Below are 23189 nucleotides of genomic sequence, written 5' to 3' on the forward strand. Positions count from 1 at the left end.
GCGCTTTTGGCTGAAGTGTTACAGTGACATTGAATATCAGATGGATGAGGACTGCTAGCAAACTGCTCTGATGGACATCTGAGGGGCTGGAATCCTTCCTGGACACCTCACACTTTCCTTAAAATCTCTTGAGGAGTAGTTTGGCGCTGGATCTGAGATGCACTGATGTTGCAGCATTTCTGAGAGAGAGAGGGCATGATTGATGTCTGGAATGAGATTTGAGCTACTCCAGTCTAGGCCTCAGATTTGGGCCTTGTGAGGCCTTCCAGCCTCTGACTCAGTGAGAAATTCAGAGCTTGTGGCGCAGTTAGAAATTGTATTAAGGTGTGATGGGGAGCACTGGGCTGTCTGGGTGTGAAGTAGTATAGGTTTATAGTGTAAGGTTTAGACCACCTTAAGACAAACAATGTTAGCTTGCCAATCAGAGTGCCTTTGTAAACTGTAAACTATGTAGAAGTGTATATAAACTGCCATCTTCTCTCGAATAAAGGGAGAACGTTGCATTAACCATATTGGCTGGATGTGCGTTCTGTCCTGTCCAGCTCTCCTGATTTATGAGGTCCCTGTGCACTGAGGAGATAGGGAGATGCCCAGCTCAGCATCTGTGTGGGTTTGTGATGGCTGAGATGAGAAACCCTTTTCTCTGGGACAGAGTAACCATTTAAACTCCTCTCCCCTGGTTCTGGCTTGGCTGCTGGGATCCAGAGCCTTCCTCCGCTCATGGTGGGGCTTCCTGACTTCTCCAGGTTGTTCTTTAGCATGGATTTGTTCTAGGGGGTTCGTTTCTTGAAAACAAACATGCTCAAATACAGACAAGTGCCCAGATGTCAGAGGCTGGTCCAAAGTGGGGCTGTTATCACCTGGTCAGCCTGACCCACGAGACGGGCCCCTGCTTTAGATGCTTTGGAACAGATGATCCAGAAGGAAAGGAGAAAAAAAATTAATTGCTACTTTGCAATTTTAATGAATAAATGCCATTTCTGCTCATCTTCTATTTACTTTCCCCAATGTGAGGGAGAGTTCTAATGCCAAGAATTAATTTCATTATGGGCAGAAAAAAAGACACTTCATTAATAGTGAACTGTTATTGCTGGCATATGTGCTGGCTGGCTCATGCCTGCGGCTCTCAGCAGAAATCCTCACAGCTTCTCAGACACAGGCTGCCATTTCCACAGCAACTCATTCTCATGGATGCCTCCTCACTTGCTCGAATTTTGATGTAGACACTTGAAGAAAAGTTCATTTTTGGAGCATCGAGGTTTGGAATTTTCTGTAATTCAGGTCTTCGATGATCTAGGTAAGGTGCTAAAATTAAGCCCATGGCTTCTATAATTTCTAAGTCATTTTGCAGAGGAGAAGGGGTGGAGGATCAAGATACTTGAAGCACATCTGCATCAAGGACATTAAATCCATAATTCTATATAATTGAAACCATGAGATTGGAATAAAATTTCAGATTCTGAATCACAAGACAGGAAGGTGGTTGTGTCTGAAATATTTGGGATAGCAATTCTCTCAGATGTGAGCTAACTTTGTCTTGAAAACCTGAAGTTCTGCTTGAAAGAAACAAAATAAGGAAAATATAAAAGGATATTTTATTGTTTCTTTTCCTAGTGTAGAAGTATGATTAGATGGTTGAAGATCAAAATTATATGATAGCTCATAGTGGAGCAAAATGAATTTTTGACAAAAAATATTTGTCTCTTTTTTGGCATTTCTTCCTTTTCAAATGAAAAGTCTCTGAATCGTGAAAAATTATGACAGGTAGTACTTCATAGTAAAATCTTAATTAACGCTGTGAAGCGTCTCGTACTGTGAGGCCCCTGTATATGGATATATGCACACATTATTGATAAGAACACATCTAAGTATTTAAGCACACACTACATGAACTGAATCCCCATAATCTCTCTGGAAACACTCCCAGATCCATTTATACCAATTTAGCAAAATCTGTCAATAATCTGATATAAGATAAGCATTTAAATCTGAGGGTGTTTATACAGGGATTTACACAAAAGTGGATGTTTTTGCACTGCTTTTAATTAAAGCAGTGCAATGAAACAAGTGGGATGATTGTGTGGCTTGGAAAATTCACTATATAGAAATGGAAAATAGAGTATGTATAAATTAACTGGTGTACAATAAAAGAGCTCTTTGCATCATAGAATCATGAATAATTTGCCTTGACATTTCTCCCATTGTATTGCACTACTGTGTGCAAATATTTTTCCCCAACTCTTTTTCCCTTGCTATGGGTGTGAGATGCAGCTTGGCTCCCTGGTGCTTTTCTCCCTAACAATTTTTCTCCATTAATCACAGAGCCACCAGCTTGTCTTCCTAGTTTCTCATATAGCTGTTCCTTCTTATTTTTCTGATTATTAAAAACCACAGCAGTTTCAGGTTTATTATAGAAATTCACATTTTTATTTAATGATATTTCTTTACCACTTGCCCTTTAAATATCATTTACTTCTCCACAATGGTTTTCTGACATCTGATTCCAGTCTTTAAATTCTAATTCATTGAATATCTGGCTTTTTAAGAATTTAATGTCCTTGTGCTGGTGCTCTGGCATTTGGAAACCCTTCAGCTATGTCTCTGAGCTGATTGCATCAGAGTAACTCCAGGCACTCACAGCTGCTTATCCTGATTCCTCACATTGACCAGCACATAGCCACATACAGAGAACCTCCAGCATCTGCCTTTACTTACCTGAAATAATCTTGTCTCCACATCCAGCTGCCCCCAGGATTCACATCTGTTCCCCAATATCTGCTTGGTCCTTCATGTAGGTGCAGAGGATATTGTTCTTTTCCTCCATATTAATATTTTTTCCTTGTATCTTGGCCTCTAACTGGTTTAATTTAACACTTTAATGATCTATTTAAGTCTTTTTATGATGGATTCTTTTTTTTTTTTTTTTTTTTTTTTTGATGGAATAGGGTTTCTAGGGACTGCATATTTTCAGGCAGGGAGGATACAAAGGAGAGCAGGACTTTTTATTTTCTCCGTCTTGTCTTCAGGACAAGAAGAAATGGCCTCAGGCTGGGCCAGGGCAGGCTCAGGTGGACACCAGCAGGAATTTCTGCATGGAAAGGGTGCTCAGGCCTTGGCAGGGGCTGCCCAGGGAGCTCTGGAGTGCCCATCCCTGGGGGTGTCCCAGGAAGGGCTGGAGGTGGCACTCAGAGCTCTGGGCTGGGGACAAGGTGGGCATCGGGCACAGCTGGGACTCCATGGCCTTGCAGGGCTTTTCCAGCCTCAGTGGTTCTGGGATTTTTTGACTTTCAGTAAAACCACCTCAACAGATAAAAGACATTAAAAAGAGAAAGTCCAGAGGTTTGTAACTGACAAAGTCCTACAAGTACCAAGAAGGCAGCTTTAGTCAATTGACAGAGGAAAAGAAGAGGGTGTGCACCTTTGGTAAACAAAATGGCCCAGCTCAGCTCAATATTTTGATTTACCAGCCCTGCACTTCCCTGAAGTGCAGGAAACTGAGGAGTATCACTGACTCTGTTCTTACACTGTTGGGTTCCTTAGACAGCTTCAGCATGGGGTGTTTTTCCTCTGGTCACACACACTCTGAAAAAAGGGTGTAACAGGATGAAAGAAAAATCTCTGTCTTAAGTAATGCCATTGATGTCTAATGACAGCAAAGTCTACTCTGCTTTCATCTCAAAGCACAACAAGAGTTTGGCAGAACACAGAAATATGGCAGTCAGCATAATTTAGGAGAGGATGTGAATTTCAGCCACGCTTATCAGAAATTAAGTGAGTCATTGCTAGGAGGAATCAGATTCTTTGAACCCCCAAGATTTCCCCAGTACCTTCAGAAGCCATGAGACTGAGCTGCAAACACTGACCTTGTGTCACACCAAACTCCCCAGTGCTGCTAAGACTGCAGAGCTGGGTGTGGGGGCAATAAAAGGCAGAGGCATTTCATTCCCAGCACTGACAAAACACACCAGCCTTTGATGCAGCATTTAATTTTAACACAGAACAGCACAAACCAGATATTTTTTTCACTCCTTTCTATTGTTCCACATTAATATTTCAAGAAAAATCTATTAGTTTCTCACATAAACATCAACAGAGCAATAAACAATTGTTTCACGTAGGCTGAGTAATTCCAGATCATTGAAAATGATTATACTTGACTTACTCCACCATGTAAATCTTTCATAACAGGGTCAGATGTTCAAATAGAATAAATCCATACTGAACCCATAAAGGATTTATGTCCCTTGTGGTCTATAGACCATTTTTGCCCTGTATTTTCCTGTGTGAAGTTTACTCAGAACTTGAAAAACATGTACAGGTACTACCATGCTTAGTAAAGATAAGAACAAATTATTAAAAGCAACCAGATAACTTGGCTTTCTTATTATTTTTATTTAATATTCCCAAGAGGTACTTTTTAAGGTACATTGATGTCTCTGACTCAACAAGGCCTGGGAGTGCTGTCTTTGGGACTTCTCTGAGCTCAAGTGAGTCAGAAATTATTGGCTGAATCAGAGCTTTGTGCTAAATTTGTAAACTCCTAAAAATGTTACTAGGGATTAGTGGGCAAAATTCTCTACACTGCTACATTTATAATGGAAAACAAAAGTTTCATTTTCTAATTGCATGTGTTCCTTTGCCTGCTTTTTGCTGTGAGGATTTCGTCGTCAACTGAAGGCCAGAGCAGGCTGTTTCCCTCTTGGGCAGCACCAGCCCTGTCCCACAGAGCATCCCCATCACCCAGCCCCAGCAGCTCAAGGAGTTTTCCAGCTGTAGCAGCAGCACCAGGCTCTCCAACCTCCTCATGTCCATGCCTGGCAGTGCCTGGAGCTCTGCATTGCTGCATTTTTCAGCTCCTTTCCCTGTTTTACAAACACAGTTGCACCAGACCCTCTGTAATCATCATCCTGTCACTCTTTTTCTCATAATTCTGGGCCACAGTGACTTAGCAACCTTCCTAATATGAATATTTCAATGTTTGTAGCTCTGAAAAACACACTGGAAGAGGAAAAAAACAAACAAAACATCCCCTTCTTCCTCCCAGCTCCTTTCTACAGTTTTACCTATAAGAAGAATATGAATTAAAGGTTAGGGACTAAAAGCTGAATTTTTTCTCCTCTAACTCACCAGTATTGGGGGCATAATAAATATGATGAATTTATTACATGTGAGGTATGGGTTCTGATTTTTATCTACTTTCTGCAGGGAACCAATCTTCTCTGAAAGGACATTTGAATTGAAGAAATAGAGGACAAATATAAATATAGGTAGAGGTTAAAGCTCTCAGTGTAGGTGTGAACTCATAAACCATTTGACCAAAAAAAGTCATTATGTTGTTTCTGCTGTGAGCTTGCTGAGCTGCTACACCAGAATTTCGTCGAAGATAAAGGAAACAGTATGTGAAAGAGTGAAGAACCCAGAAAAATGACATTCATGTAGTGCTAATTTTATTGCATTCTTTTATTGTTAAGTCACTCTTCAATGCTTTCATTTTTCCCTCCCAGATTTAGAGATAAAAGGACTATTTTCAGACAAAGAATATTGCTATGAGAGTACATGTTGTATTTCTGATTCCACAAGATGTGTGCATGTACATGTTTTCAAGGATCACGTTGGTTTAATAGTAACAAAGCCTTAGGGGCTTAGAGAATGCACATCCTATTTATTCTGAGGTTAAACATTTTCCTATCAGGCTGCAGATTATGGCTAATATACTGCAGTAAGTGCAATCTCATTATACATTGCTGTGATTTCAATTATTAACATGCTAATATTTTCTATTAATTTTTAAATATTTGGGGTTTGAATATAAATCATTGTATGGTTCTGAATAGATATTTTATATTAATTATTTAACCTTTGTTACTGTACCAGTATTTTAATTTATGTAGCTCAATCTCCCCTGAGAAAAAAAATAAAGAAATAAACCAAACCAAACCAAAAACCCCTAAAAATCCCACAGATAAGTAAGTCTTGAATGTAACAATGCCTCTGGATATAACAGGCATCCATCTGTGCGTGCACATAGAGTTTTGAACAGATACTGCTGTTTTGTAAATAATAACCAAATTTCTAATCTATATTTATTACCAATGAACCAGGAACTGACAACAAGGTTGGATGATTCATGTGCAGCAGTGAGTGAGGAAGAGACTGATATTTAAAACCTGTCTTGTTGAACAAAGGCCAGAGAAACAGACCAAAATGAGCAGATCTAGAGAAAGATAATGACATGGAAGCAGGAGAAATAAAATGTCTGAGGTGTAGCATCCCAGTTTATGCTCTTAGAACATAGAGAGAGTTGGGAGTAGGAAAAAGTAGCTCATGGATACTCTAGTTCTGCTAACCTTATACTTCCACAGAACATTCAGGTTTGATTTTGCAGTGGAACTTATCCCAAATATATTTTTGGAGAATCTATCATAGCCCATGGTTTAGCCTCTTAAATCAATGGAAAGAAAGGATGCCTTGGCCCAAGATAAATAGATTATAGATCACAGAATGATCATTCTATTCTACCCTACTCTATTCTGTTATATTAAGAGAAATGTCTGAAGCAGATAGACTACAGAAGGAGACATTTGGCCAAAACCAGACCAATAATTAGAAAAAGCCAGAACAAATTGCACATGGAATGTAAAAGACCATGGCCATTAGCAGGTGTGTGTGGATCAGCACTGCCAGGTTCCCTGCCCCATGGACACAATTGCTATCAGCTGCTATTTGGATGATGCTGTAGCTGAGATCAATCTCTCTTTGTCCTTTTTGAGGTCCTGGTGTGCCTGTTCTGCATAACTCCTGTCACATGCTCTGCCCTCTGACTGTGCCACTCACCTCTCCCTAAACTCCCTTTTTTGCCCTCTCTGATGTCCTATTTACAGTTTCCTTTTGTCCTCCTTTTGTTTCCTCTGTAACCATTAACTGGTAAGAAATAGCATTTATCCAGTTTTGCTCTGTGGATCTATTCCAAAAATATCATTGAAGCCAATGAAATTGCTTACATGCCTGAAATACAACAAATACCCAGCAGCTTAATGAGCTTTTAGAGTCTGTCTCTTTGCCTTTTCTTTCATTAGATGCTCCTCTGCTTTTATACAGCTTCAGGAGACATATTTGTGGCATTACAGATGCTTGATAGTGATTAGAGAAGTAGTAAGAATAAGTAACAATAATGTGGGTTTCTAGGTTGTTCGCTTTATGCTCATTTAAATTCGCATTTCTGCATAATAAATCTCTGCACATGAATCTCTGAAAAGCTGTAGTGAGAGTCCTTAAACAGGAAAGTTGCCTGCCACAAACCCCAGGCAATCAGAGCTATCACAGCATTGTAAGTGAATCCACTGCCAGTACTCCAAAGTCTTCAGCTTATTGGTGATGCAAGTGATGTTTGGATAAAACCCTATATTGAGTCTCTTTAATTTTGCCATAGATGAATTGCAATTAATGTGTAAATACAGACATAAAACTAGGCTTATCACATGTAGCTGTATCTGTACCAGCTATCAGCCTTTACAAATCCCTCCCTTTTCAAAGTCCCCCAAGCTACTCGCTTCACATTTTATCTTCTCTTTAACCTTAGCTATCAAACAGCCAGCAGTTTCCTTGGCTTCTCTGGAATTCACCTCATTCCCAGGCCTGGCAAATTGTGATCCATTTAATCAACAAGCAAGACAAACTGTTGGTGGCTTGATTTTACAAATATCTCTTCCTTCCATTGTATATATAAACTTATATACACACATATATAATTATATATATGTGTGTATATTAGTTTATGGGTTTGTGTAACCAAATTATTACAGCATTAATAACAGAGACTTGGAGTATAGGAAACCTTTTTTAGTGACCTGAGAAAGAAGCACTTAACCAGAACATGCTGAGCATTCCAGGTGAAGTGATTGTTATTTTTGTTAGACTCCCTTGCACAGCTCTGCAACTGTGTCAGAACTGCTCATCAGGCAGATTTTCAAGGAACAAATCAACAATCCCAAAATAACCTCCTCCCCAAAAGTCAGAATGTTCACTGAGGAACTGCAGTCAATATATATCTTAAACCTGTAAATCTGCCTTTCAGCCCTCTGTAGGTTACAATATTTATGTGCCATGGAGATCATGGTGGGCATGGTTAGAACCTGTGAAGAGAGCAAATGTCATCATTAATAATGGTGACAATTTTTGCCACTGAAAGGCAGACTGCACCCCAAACCCACACATTCCCAACCCACCTGTGAAAGTCAAATGAGCAGCTTTCTTTGATTGTTGTTGGTATTGGGAAGCATTGAAAGCAACGAAAATTAAGAGTCAAAGTGAGAATTGAATTAGATGTCTCTCTGAAAACTTCCTGCACCTACAGATGCAAAACTCCTAAAAGAATAAGCATGGGGGTAGCTGGAGTATACAGAAGCTTTAAACATTTCTTATTTATTTAGCTGTCACAGTTCTACACTCAGGTGACTTGGTTTGTCTCTGCTTGGAACTGGTGTAAATCAGCATCTCTCAGCCTCAGCATGATTTTGTGCTCTTTTCCCTATTCACAGTCTCTGGATTTGCACTCAGGGTTTGATAACAACACTCCCTCTTCAACTAAAGATGCATATCTTGTAGCACATTTAAGAATAAGCAGAGCTTATCTCTCATATTTACATGTCTGAATGATGTTATCAATAAGAATAAAAAATGTTAAATAATTTGAAATACAATACCCAGAAAAGTTCGAAGATTTAGATTTTTTTTCAAATATTTTTCAACACACACATTTCCATCTCTCTTTAAACATTAGGCAACCTCTTGAACTATTCAATGTTTTGTTCAAATGACCAGTTCACTTCAGAATAATTATTAAAGAAGAAAGGAAAACAACAGTCTTGAAAAATCCATTATTCTATCGATACATTCATGCCTTAGTGCATGTTTGCATTCTCTCAGAGACTAATCCCAGATTGAAAGCTCAATGAGTGTCCCTGAATAACCCAAATATAAAGGACTCCCAAGCAGTGGTACTGAGTGAGGCTGCTCACCCACCTCCACCAAGTCTGCTGCTGTTCTCACCTTTTGAGGAAAACCCCGTGGATGCAGGGGTACCTGGTTTCCCCAGCAGTCCCAAGCTGCTGGCAGTTCTCTGAGAATGACACTCAAGTCTGTTTCTGGGATGCCCAGGTCCTTTCCTGTCAGGACTCAAAATGTCCCTCAGACATTTTTGGATGTTCTGGGCCCAGGTCAGAAGCATTTGAGACCCTGGCAGGCAGCTGGAAACAGCTGTGATTTTGGATTTGAACCATGGAGTGATTTACCAACCTTGCAGGAAGAACAAGTGGTCACAAAAGTTTAGATATTATAGTAGAAGTAGTGACAAAGTAAAGGAAAGAATTTTTGAGTGCTGTACAGAGGGATTTTAATACTTGTACAGGGGGGTTTTATTTTGTACATGGGGGTCAGAGGTTTTAAGATGGAGGGATTTGGGCCTGCCCTGTCCTCCCTCTCTCTTCTTCCTTACCTCCATGTTCTTGGTGATGTTGGCACTCACAGATTGGTTTAGAGTAGAAAAGCACCATTTAATATAGGTAATAGGCATTGGGGAAAAACTATAAACATGTAACACGCAATGTACCATATAAAAGACAGCAGCAGCCCTGGGCGGGGAGAGAAGAAGCAGTCGGGAGTCAGAGAGGATGTCAGGGTGTGTGTGTGCCTCTGCCTGAGCTGTGAGCAAACCACAGCAGCCCAAGAAGAAAATCTTTTAGATAACTTGCAATAAACAACCATGAGACCGAACAACAGAGACTGCTGAGCCTTTCTTTGGAAGCTCGGGTTGGAGGAGAGACTTTTCCACCACACGGAGCCACCCCTGACCTAGGGTGAGCTCCGGCATCTCCCAGCTCTGAATGTGATTTCCACAAAGCCTGCTGCAATTCTATGGGAATGGCCAGCAAGATGTGAAGCAGCAGCAGCCAGGGAGGGTCCTTTGTAGCAGAGGATGCTCCTGTGCTGGTCTCACCTCTGAAAATGTCTCCTGGGAAATCCCTGCACTGCAGCAGCACCAGAGGCCCTGAGGAGGTGCAGGCTGGCTGCAGCTTCCCCTTGGAAGTGTCCTGCTGTGTCCCTGCCAGTCCTGGCACATCCAGCAGCAGGAAGGCAGCCCTGGCAGAGCTCAGTCTGTGCCAAGCCTTGGAGAACCTTGTTCCTGCAGGATACAGGGTGCAGTGCAAAGGGGCATGATTGCACATCAAAGATAGAGCTTGGCCTTTTTGTTTTAACCTGCGAGTTATTCCTATAATGATTAAATTAATTAAGCTTTTATGGTTTAAGCTCTTAAGTTATGAACTTGTTTCCAACCTGCAGCCACATAGATCAGAGGGGTTGAAGTATTCTAGTAATTCTGCAGATCCTATCAGTAATTTTTAAAATTTATTGCATTTGGTAAGAATCTATTAAAATCACAGATAAAATCAGTCGCATCAATGCCTTTTTATACCATCACCCTACTGTTTTTCTGCTGCATTGGAAAAATGGATCATTTTTGTGACAAAATGCAAAGTTGAATTTCTGTGCTCACTGTAAAGATGTTGGCAGGTCTGATGTGTGCTGGATTTTAAATATTTATTGTGCTGCCAGAGCAATTCTAAACCCAAACAGTTTTACAGGTAATTATGCCCAATAATTATATGCCAGGCACCCATTTCTCCTTCAGTGACACTATGCACATATGGATCTTCTCCTAAGAATACGAGTTTACACTCAAACACTAAGGAGAGCCAGGGCAACAAGTTCCCCTCATCTCTTTTACAAACTGGACAACTTTTTTTCCAGATAAAGCTGTTATAAATTGAAGTACTTCTCAGAAATCATTCTACTTTCTATAACATATGTGAGAATGCAGAAAGCAGTTTGGAAAGAGAGAGAAACCTAGAGGGACTGGAAGAGAGCCAAAACGATAAAGAACAATGAGTGGGCTTGCTGGTCTGTTGATCTTGGATTCTCGCCAAGTATCTTTTTTTTTATGAGCTGATGAGTTTTGGGTTTGGGATTTTGTTTGTTGTTGTGATGTTTTATTCTTCTTTCTCTGTCTCTCCTGCCCCCATCTCTTTTTCCCATCTTACAAGATGGGAAGGACAAGGACAAGAGAAAGACAGCAAGGGAGTGCAGTAATATTAAAGGGAGGATAAAAAGGAATGAAAACAGAGGTGTTTATTAGTCAGGAAATTGGTTTACAGCTTCATAATTTAAAACAGGCATATCATATTGAACAGATTATGAAGTGTTAGACTGTGCTATTCAAGAAACTGGCCAATCTACTTTTCAATGCAAAACATATTTAATACAAGCATGGCGTGGATTTAATAGAAAGTTGGGGACTGCTTAAATAAGCTGGACATATAGAGAAAATCATAGAATTGTTAATGCTGAAGGGAGACTCTGGAGTCTCTGGCCTGTCCTGCTGCCCCTCAAAGCAGCATCAACAATAGAGGGTTCTCAGAGCCCTGTCCAGCCTCATTTAAAGTCCATGGTGCTGGACATGATGCATCCAAAGACACTGATGTCTTTGGAAGGCTGATCTCATCTTTGAAAAGGTGTCGCCAGCAGGGACTAGAAAAAGCCATGCTTGACTTCAAAACAGGTGAGAAGGGTTTTAGGGAATGCTGCCCCTACAGCCTCAGTTCAGTCCTGAGAAAGGCATCCTGGAAAGCATTTCCAGGCTCAGGAATGTGATTGGTATCACTCAGCAGGGATTTCCCAGAGCCACACAGAGAAACCTGTGCAGGTACAGCTCTGCCTGCAGCTCAGGGCAGAGCAGTGGGTGCCTCTGAACCAGCCTTCAACCAGACATCATCCTTTAGTACCTCTGTACGAAAGGGAGCAGAGGTGACCTGGAAAGGACAGACACTGCTGGGCTCAAAGGGGCAGTGGGGCAAAGTCCAGAGCTCAGTTCCAAGTGGTGTGTGCTGGAGATTGGCACTAGGGCTGGCACTCTCCCCCTGGTTTTAAGAGCAAATGGAGAAGTAGCATGGAAACACCCCCAGCCATGGCTGACCCCAAACTGCATGGACCAGGTTATGTGGGACCCTGGAGCAGAGTCACTCAAAGAGGTGACACCTCATACAAGTGGACAAAAAAGCACAAAATTGTAATTTTATGTAATTTAACCTCCTGAAGGGAGGTTGTAGACAGGTGGGGTCAGTCTCTCCCGCTGGGCAGCAACTGACAGAACAAGAGGGCACAGACTCAAGCTATGTCAGGGAAGGTTTAAGTTGGATATTAGGAAAAAATTTTCACTGAAAGAATAATAAAATACTGGAATTGTCTTCCTAGGGAGGTGGTGGAATCACCATCTCTGGATATGTTTAAAAAAAGACTGGACTTGGCACTTGGTGCTATAGTTGTGGTGTTAGGGCATGGGTTGGACTTGATGACCTCAGAGGTCTCATCCAACCTCATTATTCTGAGATTCTGTGATTCTGTGATTCTGTGATTCTGTGATTCTGTGATTCTGTGATTCTGTGTGTAATTGTGAGCTTGGCAGAATTGGTGATACAGGCAAGGAGTTGATTCACAGGAAGCAGCTCTGGAAAGGAGTTGCAGCCCTGGTGGCCAAGGCATGGTGGTGGCAGTGACAGCTGGCTGTGCCTGGAGCACAGGACTGCTGTGGAGAGCACAGCCAGGGAAAAGCTGACACTTTTCTCCTCTGCACAGATGAAGCATCACAGCAGAACCCTGTCTGCTCTTGCAGCCCATGGACAAGAGAGGACATTGCAGCAAGTCCAGGAGAAAGCCACAGCATGGTTTGGGGACTGAGGCACCGGACATTTATGAAGAGGCTGAATCAAAGAATCCCAGGGTGGCTGAGGCTGGAAGGGCCCCGGGGCTGCTCTGGTGCCACCTCCCTGCTCCAGCAGGGCCATCCCAGAGCACAGGGCCCAGCAGTGTCCGTGTGGCTCTGCAATGTCCCCAGGAGGAGACTCCACAGCCTCTCTGCTCCATCTGCTCAGGGCTGGCACTGCCCAGGGCAGGAGTTCTGCCTCCTGGGCAGGGGCAGCTCCTGGGCTCAGCCTGCCCGGGGCTCTGGGGCCATGGCTGGGGCTGGAGCAGAGCCTGGGCTGCTCTGAGTCCTGCACAGGGACAGACAGACAGGGACAGACTGGGACACACAGGGACAGACAGGGACAGACAGACAGGGACAGACTGGGACAGACAGGGACAGACTGGGACAGACAGACAGGGACAGACAGGGACAGACAGACAGGGACAGACAGGGACAGACAGACACAGACTGGGACAGACAGACAGGGACAGACTGGGACAGACAGGGACAGATTGGGACAGACTGGGACAGACAGACAGGGACAGACTGGGACAGACTGGGACAGACATTGGAGAGAAGTGGTTTGTTCATTGTGGAAAAGAGATGGCTGGTCTGGATCCAACTGCTGCCTTCAGCTGCCTAAAGCAGAGCTGTAGTGAAAATGGATCCATATTCTTCTCAAAATGTATGAGAAGCAACAAATCCCAGAGGCATCAGGAGGAACTGCACACAAGGAAAGTTTCCCGTGAGCAGAGTTTGAGCAGAGAGCAGGTTGTGCACAGAGGTGGTGGGATAACTCTCCCTGCTGATACCTGAGTCTAACTGGACAAAGCCCTGATCCAACATTCAGCTGACCCTGCTCTGAGGCGTCCCATGGAGTTTTGCTCCCTGGTGTGCTGGGTGTCTCTCTTGGCATTTTGAAGATATGACAAATTATGCTTTAAAAGACTTGCCAGCTAAATTATTCCCCTACAGTTTTCCTGTATTATATATCTAATTTCTATTCATCTATCTTTTGAACTTCATCTTCTTCATCCTTCCAAAATATGGAAGCAATATTAAAGTGTCTCTAAAACCCGATGGATTTAACAAAACTTATGCTGATTAATGGAGACAATTACTTCTCTATTAAAATATTCCAGAAATGAACAAAAATGATATTATTTCAATTCATTTTTTTAGTTCTTTCACTTAATACAATGGCTTCCTGTATGACAGGAGCTAAAACAATGAACAAGGAACAGAAAGACATATTGGAGAGCACTTCATCAGGGAAATATGTTTTACGTTCTCTCATTACTTAGGTTTTATATTCAGTTTATGCCCATGAGTACCTTTGCTTTTTAAAACATGGAGAGTTACACATAACATCTGATGATATTGCTATGTTTTTGTGTTTTGTAAACAAGATGGATGACTAAATCTCCAAAGAAAACTACTTTGGGGTGTCTGCAAGCTAAGATTGGAGAAACTGCTTAGAAATGATAATTAGATTGGTTTTCTCCTCCAAAGGAAAGTTTGTTAAGCTCAGGTACTTATCTAGTGGCCTACCAAGTATTTGAGTGATTCACAAACAGTGACATCCTGACCTTCCCTCTTGTGAAACAGGGAGCTGCTGTTGTCTCCATTGCACAAGTAGAAAGCAAGGCAGAGGAGCTGCAGCACCTCCTCCATTGAAGAGGACTCTCTTGTGCTCTGTCCTTTCTTAGGTTTTTGCTATACCACAGTCTCAGCCAGAAGGGTAATCCCTATGTCTAGTGCATGAATAATGTACTTTTTAATAACATTATAAAAGTATTAGTGCTGCTTTAATCTTATTTTCACGTCAGTCACTACTAGTATTTGGCATGGTAAAACACTCCCTCAAAACATGGTCATAGAAGCTTAACTTTGGAACACAGTTAAAAAAAAACCCAAGCAATTAGCTACTTATTATTCAATGGGCAGCTGTCAATGCCCTGTGAGAATTAGAGCCCTGTTTGGAATCAACAGGAAGCACAATAAGTTTGCACTTTCCAGGCAGGGAAGTGCCACTGGCCATGATGAAGTATCTGCTGCTTCCTCGCTGCAGGCAGGTGGGTAAATACAGCAGCACTGCCTTTTGCAATGCAAACCTGGTCGTGTCTGCACAGCCTGCTCGGTGCAAATGTCCTCAAATGATAAAATGAAGCAGAGGGAACAAAAAATATGCACAAGTTGTTGCACAGAGCATGGAAGGGGTGTTTGCTCAGACAGACTCTGAGCACCATCTGGGAGACAAGTGTTTAGTTTTGCAACAGATTGCATAATTTCCATATAGAATCTGGAGAAAAGCTCTAAATGCTTTAATAGATAGTTGATTTAACATGCATTTAATCTTTGTTTTGTGTTGTCTTAAAGGCTATGCATATGTTTTGAATGACAGAAGTAGTCATTAACTTATTACAGTGCTCATCCCTTTGCACAATTCGCTCTCTTTTCTCTGCTCCTCCGTGCGTGTGTCTGTGTGCATGCAATATTTCACCTTACACAGTTCCCTTCCCCAGCACATGGTAATTAATCTTAGTAAAAGCCAAGCATCTACTGCATATGCATGCCACTTGATTGATTAGATTAAAAATTTAATGTTACAGTTCATACATTAGCAATATTTCAATATAACATATACCAAGGGCTCTACTATCAATAATAGGAATATTTGAAGAACAACACAAATTAACACCTGAAGCATAAAGAATGACCTTGAAAGAAGGAAATTCTTTATGTAAAACACATTGCTCAGAGCGTATTTAAGCTGAGCACCGTGTTTATGTGCTAAAACAGCTGTTGGAAGCACTGCCCCTTAAAACAGGAACATTTCTGACAAAGAATTTCTCACCTGGAGCATTCTGGAAGTGGTACAATGTTGAAAAACTCTGTATTCATTTTTAGGTTCCTCTTTCAGTGGTATGCACCTAAATACATCCTCTGCTACACACCAGTAAAAATCTATACATTACAGCTTTTTTCAATTTTCTTCTAGCAGAAGTTGATCAAAACATTGGAAGATATAAACTTGAGAATTCACTTTACTGAAACTAGAAGCACAAAGAAATATAATATAATGAGCATGAAAAGGCACACTGCCTTATGTGACATTGTTATGACAAAACGAAATACCAGCCTTCATTTGGATATCTGTTCCTCTGTATCCAAAAGCAAAATTACATCAAAATCCTTCTGCACTGATTGACTTGCAATGCAACACACGGCAGCATCTTTGAACCTTAAGCAATGATAATGCTTCCAAACCTGCTATAAACTGGGTCAACTGTACAAAGAAATTGTGAAAAATTATGCAGTAATTCTATTTAGCACTGTGTGAAAACAGCACAATAGCAGGATTAAAGGACCTGAAAACGAAGACAAGTGGTTCATTATTAACTCTTTAAATGTTGTTCCCTCTGCTTTTTCTGGGATGTCATTTATTTCTAGCTTAGAATTGTAATTTCTTTGTCATGATACATTGGATACATTCTGTATTGCCTCTCCATATGAGCGCATTGAGGCTTCCCCAAAGGCTTAATAAAGTTTATGAAATAAGACAGCATTCACTATTCATTTTATCCACACAGGTAACAAAAATAAATTACAGAAAGAAAGCATTATACAATCATATAAAAGCTGTGATGTGTATAAAATATAGTCAACTTTAAGAAAAAAACAAAAAGGAAAAAACCACAGCTGTTGAAGTGGCCAAAACAAAATTATAATAATAATTTACAAACGAGTTATGCTAAAGCTGCAAATAAAAATTACATGTATGAAGAAGAGATATCTGTTTGTGCCTCATCTAATACAGTCATTGAAAAAATTGGCCTCTTGTGGAACATAGCAATTTTATAAACATCATTTCTTTATGTGATGAAATGTGTATTTTTTTATTCTTTTTTTGGGCTGCTGTGTGTTGTGTGTGCATGTGGCTGTGTTTTGGAGCAGCATGTGCAGTGCCATTCTCCCAGCAGGAAATCCAGCCTCTATCCCAGTTTAGAACAACAGCACTCTGTGCTGACAAGCCCCAGAACCCAGTGTTCAATTCAGAGGCAGCATCAAAACGAGTAACAATCGAAGAGAAACCAGCCTGGAATCATTTAAAGAGCTGGGTAAAGTCTAAAGGTGAAAATAAATAAATAAAATAAGAACCCTGCTTCAGAGAAGCAATTGTACTTTTGTGTATGAATCTATAAAAAAAAAAACTCCCCTGAATTCTATACTTTGAGAGCTTAGATAGCTTCAATTACATTCAGTCTGGACAGCTTCAATTACATTCAGTCTGGACATCTAAAAATAAGCTGATAATAGACAGAAGTGTAGTCTTACTTCTGCTACAGAACTTGTGTCTCTTCCAAACTGTTACATGTTTGATAACACTCATTTTTTAACTTAATCTTATTCTTGGTTGGCAGAGGTTTGATGCAAAACTCTAGCTGGCAGTTAGAGTTTTTGCCTAAATTATTGGGTGGTGGGGTCCAAATGGCATGTTATGGTCCAAATCAAGGGAGCTGCTGGTGCTTCATCTCCTCCCCTGCCTGGTGCTCCTGCCAGTGCCAGCTGGGTCTGCTGTGGGCACAGCTGGATGCAGCCAGGGCTGGCTGACCTCTGGAAAGCAGGCTTGGGTCCCTCTTCTTCAGTGTATTCGTGGCACTTTCCACAACAGGAACTGTCATTGCTTGGTTATTGTGATTAATAAATAAATAAAACTTGGTGCAGGAGGAAAATCCCGACAATCCAAAATAAACCAGCAACTGGAGTGATGATCAGCACAGATGTTATTGCTAACCAAGGAGTCTCCAGCCCAAATTTAGTGACTCATCTGCAACTTACAATTCGTGCTTTAATGAATTTCTAGCTTTTACTCTCCTCCCCTATCTCAATTAGCAGTAGTAATTATCTGGATTACTGCTCCCTCTTGTACTCACAGTTACATGGTCCCAGGACTCAGGAGCTGGAGGATACATCAGATATTTCTATATCATTGTGTTTTGCACATCTGGTGGCACACAAATTGAACTTGTTTCAACTTATATTTCATAGAAAAATCTTTGGCCCATGAGCTCAACTGCAATATTAATGTTGGGGCTGTCATTTAGTCAGCATGAGATGAAAGACAGTAGCTGAGCATTTAGAAAAGCATTCATACAAAGAGAGTTCATGCAGTGCCACAATGGGTACCATGAGCAGAAAATATTTTAAATATTGTGACAGAACAGTTTGTATTAAGAATGAAGAGTGAGAAAAGGGATACATTCATTTAACTGTGACAATTATCATTAGGCAATTAACGCTTTCTCCATCTGTGGTCAAAACCAGAAGTTCTTTTCCATGAGAAGTGGTCACACATGATGACTGTAGATTTATTTTTATGTCTAGGAACAAGGAAGAATGCAGAAATTAACAGCTTTAAAAAAAAAAAAAAAGTCTAAATGCTTAATTAGATGACAAAAAATTGACTGAAGAAATAAAATAAACTTTAAAATCAGAGTGGGAAAATATCTTTTCAGTCTAAGCAGAATAATAATAATTATAATTATAATAGTCAATTAAAATTATGAGATAAATTTATAAATCTTTTATGTTGCTTGTTTTCTTGGTTTTTGCAGTTTTCTCAGCTTGGCTGGTGACAATGATTCAACATTTACCTTTTTTTGTAGTCAATCTCATGTTTAAGCTATGGGAATTTGCAGCCAGAGGTTTCATACTCTGGCAGAGTGCTCTATTTACAGAGGACAAAAATCAATGTTCCCATTCCTCTCAGATTTTTTCAAAAGGTTTTTTTTTTTTTTTCCTGGTGTCTGTTTTTCTCTTGATGCATAACTGCATTTTTGGAACTTCCATAATTTCATAGTGACTTTATGGTAACTTTCAAGGCATATTGAGTCTTGGCTTCACACTCCCAGCATTTAACTGAGTCTATACAATATCAGTATGCAGGGTAATTGCATGAAACTTGGATTAGCTAAAGCTCGGGGCACGATGTCTACCAGAGCATCAGATTTCTATCATGGCCATGCAGCAGAGAAAACTTCCAGATTTCAGGTTCAGAGCGTGAAAAGGATGTTTGGGTTGAGTTGGATACTGCTGCACAGAGAGTTCTGCACCACAGCACCATGTGAGCACACGGGTGCACGGGGATTATTTTGGAAAGGTAATCGGTGGCCTGATCAGCAAAAGATTAAAATATTTGGAGTAAAAGCCAACTAGGGCACAACAAAATGAGAAATGGAAATTACAGCAACATACTCCTGCTTTTCATCGTTTATTCATTTATTCATTTACTCATCTTGACCATGGTGCTTGCGAAAGCAGAATGCAGTTTGTTTTTATGCATACCTTGCTGTATATAAATGCTTGTTTCTCTGTAGGATTAATATGCATTTCATGGATAGGATCCAGTATCTGCTGAAATCAAAAGAGAAGTTTGTATTGATCTGCAGCTTATTTGAACCCGGTCCAGATCAGGGAAATAAGTGATATATTCTGTGTTTCTGAGTGAAGGAACATGCATCAATTAATGGTGCCACAGCTGGCTCCTGGCACTGTCTGTGCAGGGTAATTGCCAGTTGCTTTGGTAGGTTTGAATGAAATTAAGGCCTTTGGGGTGGCAAAGTATGTACAAGCTTTAGATGTTTTATGTGAAAAATCTTATTTTTCATATGGACTGTGACAGCGAAGAGTCATGGGGTTAGAATGTGCCATTTGTGTGCCAGAGCTCCTGCAAAGGCCCCGTGTGTGGGTACCAGTAGTACAAACCATTATCCACGAGTCCCTTGGCAAAGCCAGAGTTTGTGCAGAAAGGGAGAATAAGTTAGCTTTCTTGGGGTGAGGCTGGGCTGGACACAAGCACAGTGTAGGGGAGAGATGGCAGCACAGCCCTTAACATGTAGGGGGGTTAAACCAGTGGATGAATAAATGTGAGCTTCTACATGGGTTTGCTAATATAGATAAGCAATTAGAAGAGACAGAGATTTAAGAGCCAATAAACCCTAAATAGAAGGCAGACCTGTCTGCTGTGATGAGGTAGTCATTTAGGCCCATAACAAGTGTCACTGCAGTAATTAGAATATACTGAGAAATCTGATTGGAATTTCTGCATGATGAGAGCATTGCCAACTGCTTTTGATGCTGGCTGATAGTACCAGTAACAGGCTGGCAGCACCTGTTCCCAATTCTTTACCAGCAAAAGGGGAAGATGCTTTTGAGTGGGTTTATCCTTTAGCATCTCCCCTTTCATTTCCAGGCTCTTAGATCCTTTGTAAACAAATAAACAGCAGTGATATTTTAAAGGGTTAGTTGTGCCAGACATTGCTCAAGCTCAGTTAAGAAGAGGTGCCATATATATATGTATATATATATATTGCATCCTTCATCTCCCTATTACATTTGCTGTCAAGGTTTGGATTCACTTTGCAAGTTTTCAAAGTGGTATTATTTTATTCTGATGTTTTTCATAAGCACTGGCAAAGGGTTTTGCTGTCCTGTCTCTGGAGTTTCAGCTTACTTGAAACAAAAAAAAAGATTATTTGTTGTAGATCAATACTCCCTTAAGATGTGAACTCAGCAGCTCTTACATGTGAAGCAAGATTTGGCCTGGCCAGGACTCTGCTGTTGGATCTCGAGAGCTGCAGAAATTGTGATGAAGAATCAATAACCAGAACAATCTCTCACAGCCCTGTGCAGCCTCTCACCATCTGCTTTTGTCTTGCTGTAACTGGAGGTAGTTTTCTGCACATGACTTGCAAAATGGAGGAATGCAGGAAATTCACATGGCAGTTTCAGTGCTGGACAGAATTTTAGTTTTTTCTCCCAGGGGTGGGGTTTGGCTGTTTGTTCTTCTGCCCTAAATTGCTGTTGGAGGGAGCACTCACAGCCTCACCCCTCTCAGCTGGGATGTGATGTTCCTTTTAGCTGTTTAAGCAGAGGCTGTGTCACCCTAGGTATGCCTGAGTTATAGGCTGGATAAATTGAACAATTTTGTACAGCATTTTGGGGTGAAATGAGCAGATTCAAGCATTGCAAATATGTGCACAGTATTTTTGCTCTCCTAAAGCCTGTACCTCTTCCTAGATGTGAACAAGCTGAGATTTCTTGTGCCTTTTTGATATCTTTACAAGAAAATGAGTCAGGATTATGCTGCTGGACATGCACAGCCAGCATTCTGTCCCCCAGGGCGTGAGGGACTCTAAATATATGCATAGATATGTGCTTAGAGATGGGGATATTTTTGTACCATCTCAAATGGAGCTGCTCTCAGCTGTTCAGCCAGGTTGGAGATCCAGGGCAAGCTGAACATCTCTGCAGCCAAATGCTGGGGGTGAGTATTTATAAGGCAAGCAGGAATCCTGTTGTGTTTATTAATGATCTGAGAGGCACAGCAAGTCTGCAAATGGCTGGATATTCAGAAAACAGAGAAGTTCAGATGCTGCATGCTGGGATGTCACAGTTCTGTTCCTGTGAGGACCTTCTGCCTTAGCGTGGTGAATGACCTTCTCATTTTGGAATCCCTCTCTGTTCTTCTCTCCAAGCTATTGTTCTTCAGTGTTAATTAAAACCCAGATAATTAAGGACACAAATGTGCACTCATGCTGCTGTGCACACCCAGCTGAAAGCAGGGCCAAATGGCCAGAAACAAGTTAGTGGACACATGAGCTTTGTCACTGCAATAGGGTGACTAGGTATGAAACTCAGGAGTGGGAAGGAAAGCGATGTTTAAATTATGGTGCTGTTCCTCCTACAGGCTTTTGACAGGGATTTTCAGAAAGGAAACTAAATGCACTTAAATGCAATTCTTGAAAATAATAACTTAATGTGTTTGAGTCTTAAATGAAAAGTGAACCCTGTGAGTCTCCATGATTCCACCGTGACTTGACATGGAAAGTCAACACTACAATGTCTCAGATATTCAGTGCACTAACTTGTATTCTTCAATGCTGGCCTTGTGCCATTTCTATTGAACACACACAAAAAAATTAGTCATGAGGAGAGTGGAATAGCTGTCAAAAAAAGGGAAAAAAATGCCAAAACTTAAAACAAAAGCATAAGCAGCTAACTTCATTGTCATAGGTAAAAGACAGCAATGAATCACAGGCAAGGGTAGAACTAGCGGTGGGAAAAACAACCTGAAATAAAGGTAATTCAAATGTAATGTCCTGACAATCTCTCAATGAAGTGATCCACAGATGGACAGAGAAGTGGAGAAGAAATGGCTTCAGACAGGAAAAGACTAATTTTTGATGTTGGAAAGAAAGCTTTATCCTTCTTGTCTCAGGCCCCAGTTTTAAAAGGGTATTTATCCATGGAGTTAACTTATATGCTCCACTAACTGCACTCCAGTGAGAGATAAGGAGATAATTAAAATTACCACCATGCTTAATCAACTTGCCAGCATAGGGATACTCTCTTGAATTGGGGCACAATTAAATTAAGCTTAGCTTCTTCCAAATATATGCAAGAAGTAGACATCTGGCAAAGTCTAGCTGCAAATGCACAGAGCTGCATTATGGCACTCTCCAAGGACAAAGGAAATAGAAAGTTAAAGGATTTGGGAGAGCAAGATCCTTTAGTCTTCTGCCAATTCCTTTTGCCTTCATCTTGCAATGCAGCCTATCAATCCCACAAAAAAATACTAGTGATTTCACCAACTTGTTTGTTCACCAGTAACCTGGTAATTTCATTTGTTTGCCCATATATGCATAAATATATATGAAAATGCATGCAAGTATGCTAATGCAGATTATTTTACAATATTTCCATAAGCATCTCTAGCTGTTGTGTTTCACAATAATTTATAGCTGCAATTAAAAGATCTGGAAATGGTATTAAAGGAAGCAGACTAATTGAGTTAATCAGAGACAAGATCAAGGCCCTCCTGGCCTTGAAATCTATAGCTCCATGAAAGGGAGTCTGTGAATATTTGCTGAATCTAAGGATATTAATAATCAGCTGTTACAGTTCTGTCCATCTACAAGGATATCAGGGACTTAATTTTCACAATATGCCCAGAAGGTAAATAGCAGAATCTCTATTCAGATTGCTGAATCAAAAAGTTGAGAAGACCTGCTGAAGTCCCAGCTAGAACTAGTCATAGCCAGAGTTTATGTTGCAAATTCCTGAACCCCCAATAAAGACAAAAAGACAATTTGGACTGGGGCTGGTAAAGTCATGTGACGGCCAGTGTTGCTCTCACTCTCTGAAAAACCAAAAAAAGACCCAAACAAGAAACTATTGAGCACTTTTTTCTAATGATGTTTGCCTTGAACAGGCATCAGCCCACTCCTTTCACTTAACTATGTGAATAAAGATAATAATTCTCCTTTTCTTCTACCCAGACTGTAGGAGTAGTAAGTTCATCCACTGTTTTCTGCTTTTCTATGTTCTC

The 23189-nt window shown here is 40.8% G+C and overlaps 1 long non-coding RNA gene across 2 annotated transcripts in view; it reads left to right on the forward strand.

The window, feature by feature from the left end:
* The first annotated feature begins 1078 nt into the window (after positions 1-1078).
* The window catches only part of LOC140684849 (uncharacterized), a 38950-nt gene continuing 16839 nt past the window's right edge, over positions 1079-23189 (forward strand). For both annotated transcript variants that reach the window (XR_012057730.1, XR_012057731.1), the window contains exon 1: positions 1079-1297. This is a non-coding gene — a long non-coding RNA (uncharacterized lncRNA). The remainder of the gene's footprint in view (positions 1298-23189) is intronic.

Source organism: Taeniopygia guttata, chromosome 11, assembly GCF_048771995.1.
Source record: "Taeniopygia guttata chromosome 11, bTaeGut7.mat, whole genome shotgun sequence".
NCBI classification, from domain to species: Eukaryota; Metazoa; Chordata; class Aves; order Passeriformes; family Estrildidae; genus Taeniopygia; species Taeniopygia guttata.